The 14,748-nt window shown below is 46.2% G+C and overlaps 1 long non-coding RNA gene and 1 pseudogene across 1 annotated transcript; both read left to right on the top strand.

Annotated features, from left to right (window-relative positions):
* The first annotated feature begins 879 nt into the window (after positions 1–879).
* Positions 880–1,878, top strand: LOC115395855 (ATP-sensitive inward rectifier potassium channel 15-like; annotated as a pseudogene).
* A 10,574-nt stretch (positions 1,879–12,452) lies between these two features.
* LOC115395520 (uncharacterized) lies at positions 12,453–14,404 on the top strand. Its single transcript, XR_003932286.1, has 4 exons — positions 12,453–12,593; positions 12,884–12,974; positions 13,490–13,640; positions 13,715–14,404. It is a non-coding gene; the product is annotated as an uncharacterized LOC115395520 (long non-coding RNA).
* The last annotated feature ends 344 nt before the right edge of the window (positions 14,405–14,748 follow it).

Genomic DNA, 14,748 nt, shown 5'->3' with positions numbered 1-14,748 from the left:
GTTCTGTCGGGATGTGGACGCCGTGACGGCTCTGTGCAATACTTAAATCCACTAACTCTGTATTTTCATACAAATTCATTCAACTCTTCATATTTCCAGAAGATCTGAAGGTAGTCCCAGTTTCAAGGTGAACTGCAGTCAGTATACACTTTGTTCTTCCTTGATTTTGCAATTTTGACACAATAATACACAACATAACAGTAATAAAGACTACTGTGTGATAAAAGGGAAATCAGATTATCAATGGAAAATTCAACTCTCAGGGTTGGACGACGTCTTTTCCTGTCAGAACTTCTTGTTATTTAATTGCTGATTAGTGATCAGGATTTTTTTTTTTTTTTTTTTTTTTTTTTTTAACACAATTTAGAACAGAATTCCCTGTGAGTGTAATGGAAACGAACCAAATGGAGAAAATACGCTTCAGTGTTATAATAAACACTAATATTAAAGTATCTGAAAAACACTGGATGGATTATTTGGCACGAGACAGAGCAGGTGTGGAGTTGGTCAAGCTGTTTGAGGGTGGAGGAACCTCCTCCCGAAGACCCTCGATTAGATCGTCTCTGTAATATCCAGCTCATGAGATCAGTTTAGAAGAAGGAAAGACTGTCCAAATGGCGACCTTCACATTTACTTGAATGCATTTTATTGAAGCAATGTTTTTTTTATTATAAACTTGCAACTGAGACGTGCCTTTCATATTAAAATTAACAGCTTTGTGAGGAATTCTAAACCTATTCCTGGTCAGATTTTAAGGTTGTGTGCATCATTCAAACGAAGGTCCAACGCTCCTCCTCCTCTTCTTGCTCCGTCAGCTCGTCTGCGGCTGAAGCTGAAGCCAAACCTCCGTTCATTCATCTTCCTCTGACTGGGAGCAGCATGCCCAGCGGGAAGTCGGCGGTCCTGAGGAGGATCGTCAACAAGGACGGCCAAAACAACGTGCGCATCGACAACGTGGAGGGCATGGTGAAGCTGTACCTGCACGACATCTGGACCACAGTGGTGGACATGAAGTGGCGCTACAAGCTCACCCTGTTCGCCTCCACCTTCATCATGACCTGATTCATCTTCTGGGTCATCTTCTACTTCATCGGCATGGGGAACCGCGACTTCGAGCCGGGCCTGAGCTCCAACCACACGCCCTGCGTTCTGAACGTGGAGACGCTGACGGGGGCCTTCCTCTTCTCGCTGGAGTCTCAGACCGCCATCGGCTACGGCTTCCGCTGCATCTCCGAGGAGTGCCCGCTGGCCATCTTCACCCTGGTGGCCCAGCTCGTCATCACCGGCCTGGCCGAGATCTTCGTCACCGGCGCCTTCCTGGCCAAGCTGGCGTGGCCCAAGAAGCGGGCGGAGACCATCAAGTTCAGCCAGTCGGCGGTGGTGTGCTGGCGCCGGGGCCCGCTGTGCCTGATGCTGAGGGTGGCCAACATGAGTTAGAGCCTGCTCATCCAGTGCCAGCTGACAGGGAAGCTGTTCCAGTCCAACGTGACGGAGGAGGAGAGCTCGGTGGACTTCCACATGGACTGCAGCGGCGAGAGCCCGTTCCTCATCCTGCCTCTCACCTTCTACCACGTCCTGGACGAGCGCAGACCCCTGTCCGGCCTGACGGCGGAGAACCTGCTCACCCGCGACTTCGAGCTGCTCGTCACCCTCAACGCCACCATGGAGTCCACGGCGGCCACGTGTCAGAGCTGCACCTCCTACATCCCGCAGGAGATCCTGTGAGGCTATGAGTTCAAGCCGGTGCTGTTCAGCACGCCCAGCGGCTGCTACGTGGCCGACTTCAAGTTCGTCGACAAAGTGCAGGCGAGCAACGACCCGGCGATCATCAGCAACAACACGGAGAAGCTGAAACTGGAGGACTACAAGAAGGAGTAAACTGTTTATCAGGAAGGCAATGAAATGTTTTTAGGTAACAAAGAGACTGAAGAGAAAACGTAAAATACAGGAGAAATTCGTAGCAGCTTGACCAGTGAAATGTGATTTGTAGTTGAAAGGGATATGTAAGATGAAGTGATCTAAAACTACAAAACAGCGTCAGTGGAGTTCACAGAATAGCATCCCGTTGGACGTTTCTCTGAAGAAGAAGACATAGATGTGAAAGGGAATGTATTTAATGTGTTCAGCAACTTTAATCATTGCAAAAACCACAAAAATGTACACACCTTTACCACAAAATGTCACGCCCTGTGCCCCTGCACCCATGTGGGGGCGCTCGGGTCCTGTTTTGTGTTGGTCTGCCCTCATGTTCTCCTGCCTGGTCACTTGCCTGCTCCTCTTGTTCTCCCGTCTGGTCTGTCTCGTTATCTCCCTAATGTGCTCCACCTGTCCTGCCCCCCTATTTAAGTCCTGCTCTCCTGGTGCGTCTTGTCGGCTCCTTGTGCGTCTGTCTTCCTGCGTCCGTGTCCCTGCCTGCACCTCAGCTCTGTTTGCCTTTTCCTGATTTCCTGACCTCCTGAATTTTTGGAATAAAAGACCCTTTCCAACCGTGCCTGCTGCCTGGGCCTGGGTCCTTCCACCCTGCACCCCTGACACAAAAATGTGTGAGAATTAGAAAAGTTAAAGTTAATCCACCAGAGTTCATGTCTTAAATTTAAATCTCTGCATTTGTGTTTTTTTTCTACCTTGAAATAAAAACCCAGTTACAGTCTGATCCAGTCATTTCAGTTGATACCTGTTTCAGAATGTTGATCATCCTATCATTAAACGTGAAATCAATAATTCATGCGTATCTGTGAATTGGCTTGTGGACTCTTGAAAAATACACGAATGAAAAGTTAACTGAATTTGCCAAATGTCACAATACAGATTGTGCTTCTTGCCTTTCAATAAACTGAAGTGATTTAAGCTCCTTGATCACGCAGGAGGTTTTGAATGAATGGGTTTGCTCTGTACTCGCACAGATTAAAAGCAGAAGTCTCTTAAAGGACAAAACTCGTTCCTCCAGCAGTTCAGCTGTTCAGGCTTTCAGGGTTTGTTATGGAAACATGGTGGAGCGACCAGCAAACTGGAGACGAGTGTTTCTGATCCAAACAACATCTGATCTTTTTCTGTCAGAGACAATAAACTACATTTAGCAATAATTCTGTTGTTATTTTTGATGTGGAACAACTTTTCTTTGTTGCTTGTCTATCAGCAGCTAGACATCCGATATTTGCTCTGATGGACTGGAGCGACACACACATTCTCACTGTAATTAATGAACGGGTGCAGGAAGCTTTTGGTTTTGTCTGTCAGACTGTACAACTCTACTGTATACATAGAATATGAGCAACAACCCTGGACAAAATATCCTGCAGTCTTGGTCAATTTATAATGTTCTTTTTTTTATTCTTTTTCCTCAATGCACACATACACACAGACACACACACACACATTGTGACATAAACTCCATTCTTCTTCTTTTCCAGCGTCGCTGTTCCATAATAAAAGACACTTTTTTTAACCTATTTGTGCCTTTTTTTCTTCTAATTTTTTGGGGGGTTTAATTGAATTGTGCCTAGAAATCGTCTTTTTTTTTGGTTTGGTTTAACCTAAATATGCCTGGAATGTAGCCCTCTTTTTTTCTTTTCTACCCTAAATTTGTTCTGAATTTCTTCTTCTTTCCCTCTGTCTTCTTTTTCTCCGTCCCCACTTTCCTTTCCATTGTTTACATTTCCAAATTTCTGTCCAGCTGAGCGAAGTGGATAGAAATCAGCTCTTCCGGCTCTTCCCGCTGCAACACCTGAACAGTTTCCTCCACCAGGTCCACCGGCTCGACTTTTTAACCGACTCCACCGGCTCCACAGTCTCTAATGCCTCCACCGGCTGAACCGGCTCTTCTGTCTCCACCGGCTTTTCTGTCTCTACCGGCTTTTCTGTCTCTACCGGCTCTACTGTCTCCACCGGCTCCACCGGCTCTTCTGTCTCCACCGGCTCTTCTGTCTCTACCGGCTCTTCTGTCTCTACCGGCTGAACCGGCTCTACCGGCTGAAACGGCTCTTCTGTCTCTACCGGCTCTACCGGCTGAACCGGCTCTACTGTCTCTACCGGCTCATCTGTCTCTACCGGCTTTTCTGTCTCCATCGGCTCTTCTGTCTCCACTGGCTCTTCTGTCTCCTCCGGCTCTTCTGTCTCCACCGGCTCCACCGGCTCTTCTGTCTCCACCGGCTTTTCTGTCTCTACCGGCTTATCTGTCTCTACCGGCTCTTCTGTCTCCACCGGCTCTTCTGTCTCTACCGGCTGAACCGGCTCTACCGGCTGAACCGGCTCTACTGTCTCTTCTGTCTCCACCGGCTCTTCTGTCTCTACCGGCTCTTCTGTCTCTACCGGCTGAACCGGCTCTACCGGCTGAACCGGCTCTTCTGTCTCTACCGGCTCTTCTGTCTCCACCGGCTCTTCTGTCTCTACCGGCTCTTCTGTCTCCACCGGCTCTTCTGTCTCTACCGGCTCTTCTGTCTCCACCGGCTCTTCTGTCTCTACCGGCTGAACCGGCTCTACCGGCTGAACCGGCTCTTCTGTCTCTACCGGCTCTTCTGTCTCCACCGGCTCTTCTGTCTCTACCGGCTCTTCTGTCTCCACCGGCTCTTCTGTCTCTACCGGCTCTTCTGTCTCCACCGGCTCTTCTGTCTCTACCGGCTGAACCGGCTCTACCGGCTGAACCGGCTCTACCGGCTGAACCGGCTCTACTGTCTCTACCGGCTCTTCTGTCTCCACCGGCTCTTCTGTCTCTACCGGCTGAACCGGCTCTACCGGCTGAACCGGCTCTACTGTCTCTACCGGCTCTTCTGTCTCCACCGGCTCTTCTGTCTCTACCGGCTGAACCGGCTCTACCGGCTGAACCGGCTCTACCGGCTGAACCGGCTCTTCTGTCTCCATTGGCTCTTCTGTCTCTACCGGCTGAACCGGCTCTACTGTCTCTACCGGCTCTTCTGTCTCCACCGGCTCTTCTGTCTCTACCGGCTCTTCTGTCTCTACCGGCTGAACCGGCTCTACCGGCTGAACCGGCTCTACCGGCTGAACCGGCTCTACCGGCTGAACCGGCTCTACTGTCTCTACCGGCTCTTCTGTCTCCACCGGCTCTTCTGTCTCTACCGGCTGAACCAGCTCTACCGGCTGAACCGGCTCTACCGGCTGAACCGGCTCTTCTGTCTCCATTGGCTCTTCTGTCTCTACCGGCTGAACCGGCTCTTCTGTCTCTACCGGCTGAACCGGCTCTACTGTCTCTACCGGCTCTTCTGTCTCCACCGGCTCTTCTGTCTCTACCGGCTGAACCGGCTCTACCGGCTGAACCGGCTCTACTGTCTCTACCGGCTCTTCTGTCTCCACCGGCTCTTCTGTCTCTACCGGCTGAACCGGCTCTACCGGCTGAACCGGCTCTTCTGTCTCCATTGGCTCTTCTGTCTCTACCGGCTGAACCGGCTCTACTGTCTCCACCGGCTCTACCGGTTCCAGTGGCACCACTGGTTCTGCAGGCTCCACCTGTGGTGGTGTTACCAATGGCTGTACTGGTTCCACTGGTTTGACAGGCTCCACCAGTTCCACAAGCTCCACCGGGTGAACCACTTTCCCTGTCAACAGAAAATGTAGAGTAGCAGTACTGAGTTTGAGGGTTTTTACACACTGTTTAAAATAACAATCAGCAAGTCAAGCTGCTCTGATCTGCTCTGATTTTGAGTAAACAATCAAATTGAAACGTGTGTTTGTGTCATGCAGGTTTGGTATCGAACACCGTCAGCTCACCTGGCTTTACCCTGTGTTGCTCCATTGCTGCTTTCGCTCTGGCCTCTTTTCGTCTCTGCACGTGTTCTGCTTCAACAAAAGAAAGAAATCAAGGAAGAAATACGTTTTACATACAATCTGAGACAGAAAAAAAAAAAGATTTTTCTTCCATGATGAGTTTCCTTAGCTCAGGAGGAGACCTTACCAGAGTCGCCAGCGAGAGACCACCCACGGCATCCCTGAGCCCAGAGCCCCAGGCCCTGTGGCCGCAGGTGGATGGTATCATCCAGAGGGTCTGGTTTGGGGACGGCGGCCTGGGAAACTCTTGATTCTGCAAGAGATCAATCAAGGAAAAGCCTCATTATCACCATTCAGATGCAGCAGCACATCTCAAAAAAAGACAGGGTCTCATTAATTTCAATTAATGCGACGAAAACTGACAGCCAGTATTAAACCATGTGTTCTGATTCAACAAAAGAGAGAAATCGAGGAGGAGACTTTACCAGAGTCGCCAGCCAGAGTCGGTTCGACGGACTCTGCCGGTTCAACGGCCTCCACCAGCTCCAGAGGCACCACTGGTGCTGCAGGCTCCACCGGCTCCTCTGGCTCCACCAGCTGAGCCACTTTCCCTGTCAGCAGAAAATGTAGAGTCACAGTCGTGAGTTTGGGGGGTTTTATACACTGTTTAAAATAACAATCAGCAAATCAAGCTGCTCTGATCTGCTCTGATTCTGAGGAAACAATCAATTTAAAACGTGTGTTTGCGTCATGCAGGTTTGGTAGGAACACCGTCAGCTCACCTGGCTCCACCCTGTGTCGCTCCATCGCTGATGTCGCTCTGGTCTCCCGTCGTCTCTGCACGTGTTCTGATTCAACAAAAGAGAGAAATCAAGGAAGAAATACGTTTTACATACAATCTGAGAGAAAAAAAAAAAGCTTTTCTTCCATGATGAGTTTCCTTAGCTCAGGAGGAGACCTTACCAGAGTTGCCAGCGAGAGACCACCCACGACATCCCTGAGCCCAGAGCACCAGGCCCTGTGGCCGCAGGTGGATGGTATCATCCAGAGGGTCTGGTTTGGGGACGGCGGCCTGGGAAACTCTTGATTCTGCAAGAGATCAATCAAGGAAAAGCCTCATTATCACCATTCAGATGCAGCAGCACATCTCAAAAAAAGACAGAGTGTAATTAATTTCAATTAATGCGACGAAAACTGACAGCCAGTATTAAACCATGTGTTTTGATTCAACAAAAGAGAGAAATCGAGGAGGAGACTTTACCAGAGTCGCCAGCCAGAGTCGGTTCGACGGACTCTGCCGGTTCAACGGCCTCCACCAGCTCCTGAGGCACCACTGGTGCTGCAGGCTCCACCGGCTCCTCTGGCTCCACCAGCTGAGCCACTTTCCCTGTCAACAGAAAATGTAGAGTCACAGTCGTGAGTTTGGGGGGTTTTATACACTGTTTAAAATAACAATCAGCAAATCAAGCTGCTCTGATCTGCTCTGATTCTGAGGAAACAATCAATTTAAAACGTGTGTTTGCGTCATGCAGGTTTGGTAGGAACACCGTCAGCTCACCTGGCTCCACCCTGTGTTGCTCCATCGCTGATGTCGCTCTGGTCTCCCGTCGTCTCTGCACGTGTTCTGATTCAACAAAAGAGAGAAATCAAGGAAGAAATATGTTTTACATACAATCTGAGAGAAAAAAAAAAAAAAGCTTTTCTTCCATGATGAGTTTCCTTAGCTCAGGAGGAGACCTTACCAGAGTTGCCAGCGAGAGACCACCCACGACATCCCTGAGCCCAGAGCACCAGGCCCTGTGGCCGCAGGTGGATGGTATCATCCAGAGGGTCTGGTTTGGGGACGGCGGCCTGGGAAACTCTTGATTCTGCAAGAGATCAATCAAGGAAAAGCCTCATTATCACCATTCAGATGCAGCAGCACATCTCAAAAAAAGACAGAGTCTAATTAATTTCAATTCATGCGACAAAAACTGACAGCCGAGGGCTGGACAATTTTTCCATCACAAAATATAGCGCGGTATATTTTTATTCAACAACGGTGATATGAGTTTCACACACATTTCCGATATTTCGACATAGTGCAGTCCAGTATGCATTTCACAATCATTAATTGCTATTCAAGCCGAACAGAAAGCGCCACAAGAGAGTGATCACGCGCTCAGCATGCACACCAAAGATGGCCGTCCTCAGCTCATGCTACAAGCTAAGCTCCACCGCGGTAAGTTTGAGCTCCAAAATGGGAACTCGTGATGTAAACGCGACTGAAAAAGCTTTCACAAGCTCGTTTGTGGCCACGAATTAGGTCATTCACTGAACAGTCCGCTAAAGTTGGCACAATATTGACAGTTAAGTCTTTCAGTCTCAATAACTCTTTAACCAAACGTCAGTAACATACAAATGGTGCCTCCTTCCCACCATTGTCAGGTGAACTACATGCTACAAGCTCATTTTTATTAAAAGTATCTGTCTCTCAAGGATTGATTTCTATGAGTAGGCGGTAGTGCTGCTGGATTAAGGGACTGTCTACAATTTACAAGACGCTGTAACAGTGAAGACAAATTCCACAAAAAAAAGAAAAAAAACAAACAGTAGAGGGATTCACTGCAGTGTCACCATAATCACTACAACCTTAAATAATTCTGTACTTCTGAGAACTTTTATTTTTCTTCCTGGTTCAAGAACCTTTCTTTAAATCTATAATAAAACTATGTTGTAGTATAAAATTTAAAGTTATTAATATTGAAAAGGTGAGTGTATGGCAGTTAGTTCAATTCCCTGTCCCAGTAATATTTATGTTTGTTGTTGCTCACTCGTTTTTCTGTTTATTGCAGTAATTCTGAGCACTTTTATTTTTCTTCCTGGTTGAAGCACCTTTGTTTGAATCGATGACAATAACATAACTGTATTTTAAGTGTAAAGTTAAAACTATTTATATTGAAAAAGGTTAACCTTACGTTTATTTGACAGTGATTTCATATTTCTGAAATAAAAGGTAAACATTTAATTTACTGTCATTTTTTTTTTTTTTTTTCTATTTTATACTGGAGGAGCTGCCTGGATAAATAATTTCTAGTTTTACAGCTCGTACATTATGTGCATGATTCTTAACAGTTTTTCTGAGGCTTTTGTATTATTTATATCGATATCGGAATTATATCATATCGACCGAAATTAAGACCTACATCATGATAAAATTTTTGGCCATATCGTCCAGCCCTGTGACAGCCCTAATTAAAGAATGTGTTGTGATTCAACAAAAGAGAGAAATCGAGGAGGAGACTTTACCAGAGTCGCCAGCCAGAGTCAGTTCGACGGACTCTGCCGGTTCAACCGGCTCCACCAGCTCCTGAGGCACCGCTGGTTCTGCGGGCTCCACCAGTTCCACAAGCTCCACCGGGTGAACCACTTTCCCTGTCAACAGAAAATGTAGAGTAGCAGTACTGAGTTTGAGGGTTTTTACACACTGTTTAAAATAACAATCAGCAAATCAAGCTGCTCTGATCTGCTCTGATTCTGAGGAAACAATCAATTTAAAACGTGTGTTTGCGTCATGCAGGTTTGGTAGGAACACCGTCAGCTCACCTGGCTCCACCCTGTGTCGCTCCATCGCTGATGTCGCTCTGGTCTCCCGTCGTCTCTGCACGTGTTCTGATTCAACAAAAGAGAGAAATCAAGGAAGAAATACGTTTTACATACAATCTGAGAGAAAAAAAAAAAAAGCTTTTCTTCCATGATGAGTTTCCTTAGCTCAGGAGGAGACCTTACCAGAGTTGCCAGCGAGAGACCACCCACGACATCCCTGAGCCCAGAGCCCCATACCCTGTGGCCGCAGGTGGATGGTATCATCCAGTGGGTCTGGTTTGGGGACGGCGGCCTGGGAAACTCTTGATTCTGCAAGAGATCAATCAAGGAAAAGCCTCATTATCACCATTCAGATGCAGCAGCACATCTCAAAAAAAGACAGAAACTAATTAATTTCAATTAATGCGATTGAAACTGACACCCCGAATTAAAGCATGTGTTCTATTCATTTATGTATTTATTTATTTGACAAGGACATTACACAATAAATGTATTGCACAGAGCAGATATAGCTAGAAGCTAATTTTCATCTTCTGATTCAATAAAAGTGAGAAATCAAGAAGAAAATGGTGGCAACTCGCTGGAAATCTCCCCATGACCTCTCTAACCCCACCTGGACTCTTTCCTGTCTGCACGTCGTATACATGGAACTCTCTACAGCTCGTATTAATGGAGCCTCGAAGAGGAAATCTTTGGACTCTTGGCTTGGGATCGCTCAATTCTTGAAACGAATATTGCTTTTGCTCTAACTCTCCTCTACCCTGACTCAAAGATTTTCTTCATCATTCATACCTGTACCTCACCGGATGTGTCAACTAGTTGTCTGTCCTTGTGTTTGTTTGTCCTGTGTTTTATGTCTATCCCCTCCCTATATCCTGTATCCATGTTTGTTTGCCTGTTTTTCCTTCTCACTCGTTGTTTGTTCATATTTGTGTTATGTTCATTGGCGTGTTCTGTGCCTCGGGCATTTTGTGACCATGTAATTATATGCAGTTTTTTCTAATAAAATAAAATATTTGATCACAAAAAAAAAGAGAGACATCGAGGAGAGCTTACCAGAGTTGCCCGCTGGAGTCCATCCACGGCATCCCTGTGCCCATAAACCCTGTCCCTGTGGACGAAATTGGATGTCCTCATCCAAACTTTTCTGCAGAGGGAAAACAGAGAGATAAATATGCATTCTGTAGTCTGGAAGAAATGTGACACTCAGAAAAAGAGTGCTTGTCTAGTTTCTTCACAGACTCGATAACGCAGTTCAAACTTGTGTTTGTACGAACTGAATGCTCTTGTCTTACCCGTGGCCTGTAGGCCTGGTCAGCCTGGGTGGAACTCAGGTTCCGGAGAAATGTTTTCTCCATAATAGTTGGAGGAAAGTCTTGAAAAGACATGAGAAATCACCAAAAACTACGCTGCTCGACTCGCTCGATCGCTAGACGGACAGAATGAACCCTTCGATCAGAGAACCTCAGGAAGCTCTCATCTTCTGATGATGTCAACAGTCTCGTTGTCATGGAGACACCCAGCTGTTCTGCGCATGCTCCGTGCTGGGTAGCACGTGCATAGATTTATACCAATTGTAAAAGTTCTTATATGCAGTCTATTAGTGTGTGTGTGTGTGTGTGTGTGTGCATGCGCATATCTAAATATGCTTTCACTCACCAAAGCTGCGGACTCACTTTAAAGAAAGGCGCACGGCGGTTCTTTTTTTAAATAACGACCTTCATCCATTTTGACTTCCGATTGTTAGCCCTAGCTTTAGCGTCTCCCTCTATCTGCCAATCACTAATCAGGACCGTATTACTGGCTGAGATCAGGACCCGCCTACATCGGCAGCAGCCAATCAGCTCTCAGTTTGGAAATGACGCTGCAGTCTGAGCCCCACTTGTCAAAAAAAAAAAAAAAAAAAAAAAAAGAATAAAAATTGCTGTTTGTTGTTGTGGAATTTTTGGTGGAAAGAACCAAAGATGACGAGTCCAGGTGTTGACGCTGCTCAAGAAGGATTTATTCAGGGTTGTAGAGGAAGCACACACAAACCAGCTGATGAGGAGGAACCACTGAAAGAGCTGTTTTTGTTTTTTTATTTTTCAGTTTACTTTGGAGGGTTTAAAATAAGCTGAAAATTCCTGAGCTCTTTCATGTCATTTTAAAACAGATACCATGCAGGTTAACATTTAAAAAAAAAAATACATTGCCTTGCAAATACAGGTTGTCTGATTTCTTTAACCCTGAATAATCATCCTCAGGGTTTTCCTCCCTCAGGGTTTTCCTCAAACCTGTCAGTGGCTCAAGCAGTGACCTCTGACCCTGAACTCTGACCCTGCACGCAGCTGGCAGTCTTGGGGAAATCAGTTTTCTCATACAGGCCTGAATCACATGCATTGCAGCATTATCCAGGAAACGGTTGACAGGTGGATCTTCTGGCCACTGCTCAACGACTGAAGACAGAAAAATAGAAATTTATTTTGACAAACTTCCAGAGGTGGAAAGAGTTCTGAAAATTTAGTAGTGAAGTACAAATACTGCTACACTGATTAACGTTTCTAGATAAACTGCTCAGAGTATTATTTCTTTTAACCAATGGACGCTTTGCTGTGTTGTCAGTAGCAGCCATCTTATTTGATTCGTCTGATACAATGCTGCGTTGAAAGCCTTTTCTCAGATGAACAATGGGAAAACTCTGCCAAGACAGTTTGTCTTGTGACCAAATGTTAATATAATCAGGATTTTTTTTTTACTAAATGAATTCCCCCTTTTAAAAACATTCATTGTTTTGCTTTAGTTTGGTTTTAATTTTTTAAATCAATATAATTTCTAGATTATTTAATTTTTTAGATTGCAGAGTGAAGCCCTCCCAGGGAATCAATCACATCAAAACCCCTTCTCCTTGGTTAAAAACCTGCTTATTTTTCCTGAACTCCCTGATCTTCCTCCATATGAACAAACTCTTCTCTCGCTCTCTGTCGGCCTCTCTCTCTCTCGCAGTGCATGCTGGGAGTGATTGGTAGACAGTGATTGAGGACACTCATCGGCTGTGTCCGAATGTGCACCCTATTCCCTACATAGGGCACTACATAGTGAAGACGCCATTTTTAGGGGTGTCTGAATGTCCAGATAGCAAAAAAGTAGGGCACTAGAAATTTCCCACAATGCATCTTGAAAAGTAGTGAGCATCGATGCTCCCTAGACGGCTCGATATTACCCATCGTGCATTGCGAATCTCCAGCAAAATGACGTAAGAGCAGCCTCTCAGCAGAAGCGCGAGCAGGGAGCCGGAGCTGTGACACATAAATGTAAGTATTTCATTACAATGTTGTGAATTTGCTGGGCATGAATAAGTTAGAACACGGTAAAGATTAAAGATATGTAAAGTTTCGGCCACTGAACGTATATTTGACCCAGTGAAGTTGAAAGTTAGCGCCGGTGCTAATATTTAGCCTGTGTTAGCTACAGTGCATCGATATCTTCGGCGTTTTCTAACGTAAATACTTAATGATTAACAGTTCATCTGATAATATGTCGGGTGTAGTGACACCCAGGGGCTTATATCTGAGTGTGATATATACGTGTTGTGTCTTTCAAGGGACAGACGAGGACGTGGAGCGGCTGGTGCGGCTCCGGTGCTGTAGTAGCCTCTTCAGTGGGAAGAGATTGGCCTCGGCCGCCGGCTGGGAGTAAGGTTATTATACTATTTCTATTGTGCACGTTTGTGTTCTGTTACAGAATATTGCGTGGTTGTATGTGATTGTGGAACTATAACTATTTTAACGCCAATTCGTGTGCTATTGCATAAAACTGTGTGGTTGTGTGATTGTATAGAGATTGCAGGCAAGAGGTCAAGGGGGAAGAGGAGAGACTGTTCACTGCTTGAAAAAATTGTGGGCAAAATTAATTGAGTTTGTTTTGTGTGTTATTTAAGTTCACAGTTGAAAGTTCCCAAATCAACAATGTAATAATAAAGAAATCAAATAAAAACAAGGATGATTATTAAAGAAAAATTGATATATTATGTTTCAGGATAGACAATTAAATGAACTATTTACACAAACTATTTACATTATATTAAACTGTTGCTGTACATATTAACATTTATTTTAGAACAAACATGAACAAAATGACACCAGTAGAGTCAGTAATCGTGGTTCAGCAGTGCCTGATGCCTGACCCCCGCTGCCATGGCTGCCTGCAGTGACTCCCCGCTCTGCTGGCCCTGGTCGTCCTGCTCCTGGTGGACAGCCTCTGTCTCTGGCTCCTGGACTGGCTCCGGCTCCAGCAGGTCCCCGTGGTGAAGGCAGAGGTTGTGCAGGACAGCGCAGCAGGCGATGACCTTCACAGCAAAGGTGGGTTGAACCTCCAGTGCCTTAATATGGCCGCCACCTGGCCTTCATGACTCAGAACGCTCTCTCCACCACAGACCGGCCCCGTTGAACCTGGCCTCAACAGGATTCCTCACAGGCTGCCTGTACGGCATCAGGGTGGTGATGGGCCGTGACAGGCGGAGGTACCCCCCATCACCGAGGAGGATGAAGCCGGCGGGAGGATGCAGCTGCTCGGTGTAGATGGGGCTGTTCCTCAACACACGGGAGTCGTGGACCGAGCCAGGGTAACCAGCAAAGACGTCTAGAAATCTTCCTCGGTGATCACACACCGCCTGAAACTGCACCAAGTGGAACATCTTGTGGTTAAAATAACACTGTGCGTGTTCTGCATGGGGCTTTATCCTGACGTGGCAGCCGTCGATGCTTCCCACGACCCTCCGAAAAGAGGCAGATCAGCCGACTGCTGGAAACCAGCAGAGATCTCTTCCAGCTCTTCTGCAGGAGGAAAGGAGATCAGGCGCCTCCGTATCCTCAGCCAGCCAGAAGAAGAACACCAGGGTGTCCAGGTGCCTCCCCCAGCACTGGAGATGGTGGTGCGGTGTAGCCAGAAGTCCGGCCAGACCTCTGAGTGGCCATCGAAGTACCCGGCCAACAGGGGAACGTTTCTGTTGACCACACAATAAAGTGCCGGTGGTGTCTGGGGGGGAAAAACAGGTCGCTTAGTTTGTTTGTGTGAATAATCTAGAACCACTTTGCACAGCTTTAAGCTCCTGAAAATGCAACTTCTCATGGTAGCATTTCTGGGAGTTTAAAGCTGTGGAAAGTGGTTCTATATTCTTGTTTTGTAGGTTTATCTTTTGCACTTCAATATTATTGTATGTCTTTCTTTTGTTGTTGCCTTAATAAAAACTAAAACACAAGGTTGGTGACTTCTCATGTTATTAAGGGTAAATGCTTTATTCACAGGTTGTAATCTGGATTTTCAGAGGATTTATTCCTTCCCATATGTATTCCTGTTATAATTATGCAATATAGTTAACACAGTGAGTCAGAAAGGATGTTGTCAATAAAAAACTTGTTTTCCTCAAGTATATGGTCATTTCATTTAGTTTGCCAATTCATTGTAGCA

The sequence above is a fragment of the Salarias fasciatus genome, chromosome 10 (genome assembly GCF_902148845.1).
Source record: "Salarias fasciatus chromosome 10, fSalaFa1.1, whole genome shotgun sequence".
In the NCBI taxonomy this organism is placed as follows: domain Eukaryota; kingdom Metazoa; phylum Chordata; class Actinopteri; order Blenniiformes; family Blenniidae; genus Salarias; species Salarias fasciatus.
The sequence above is the reverse complement of the archived record's forward strand: the minus strand, read 5'-3'. Positions and strand labels throughout refer to the sequence as shown.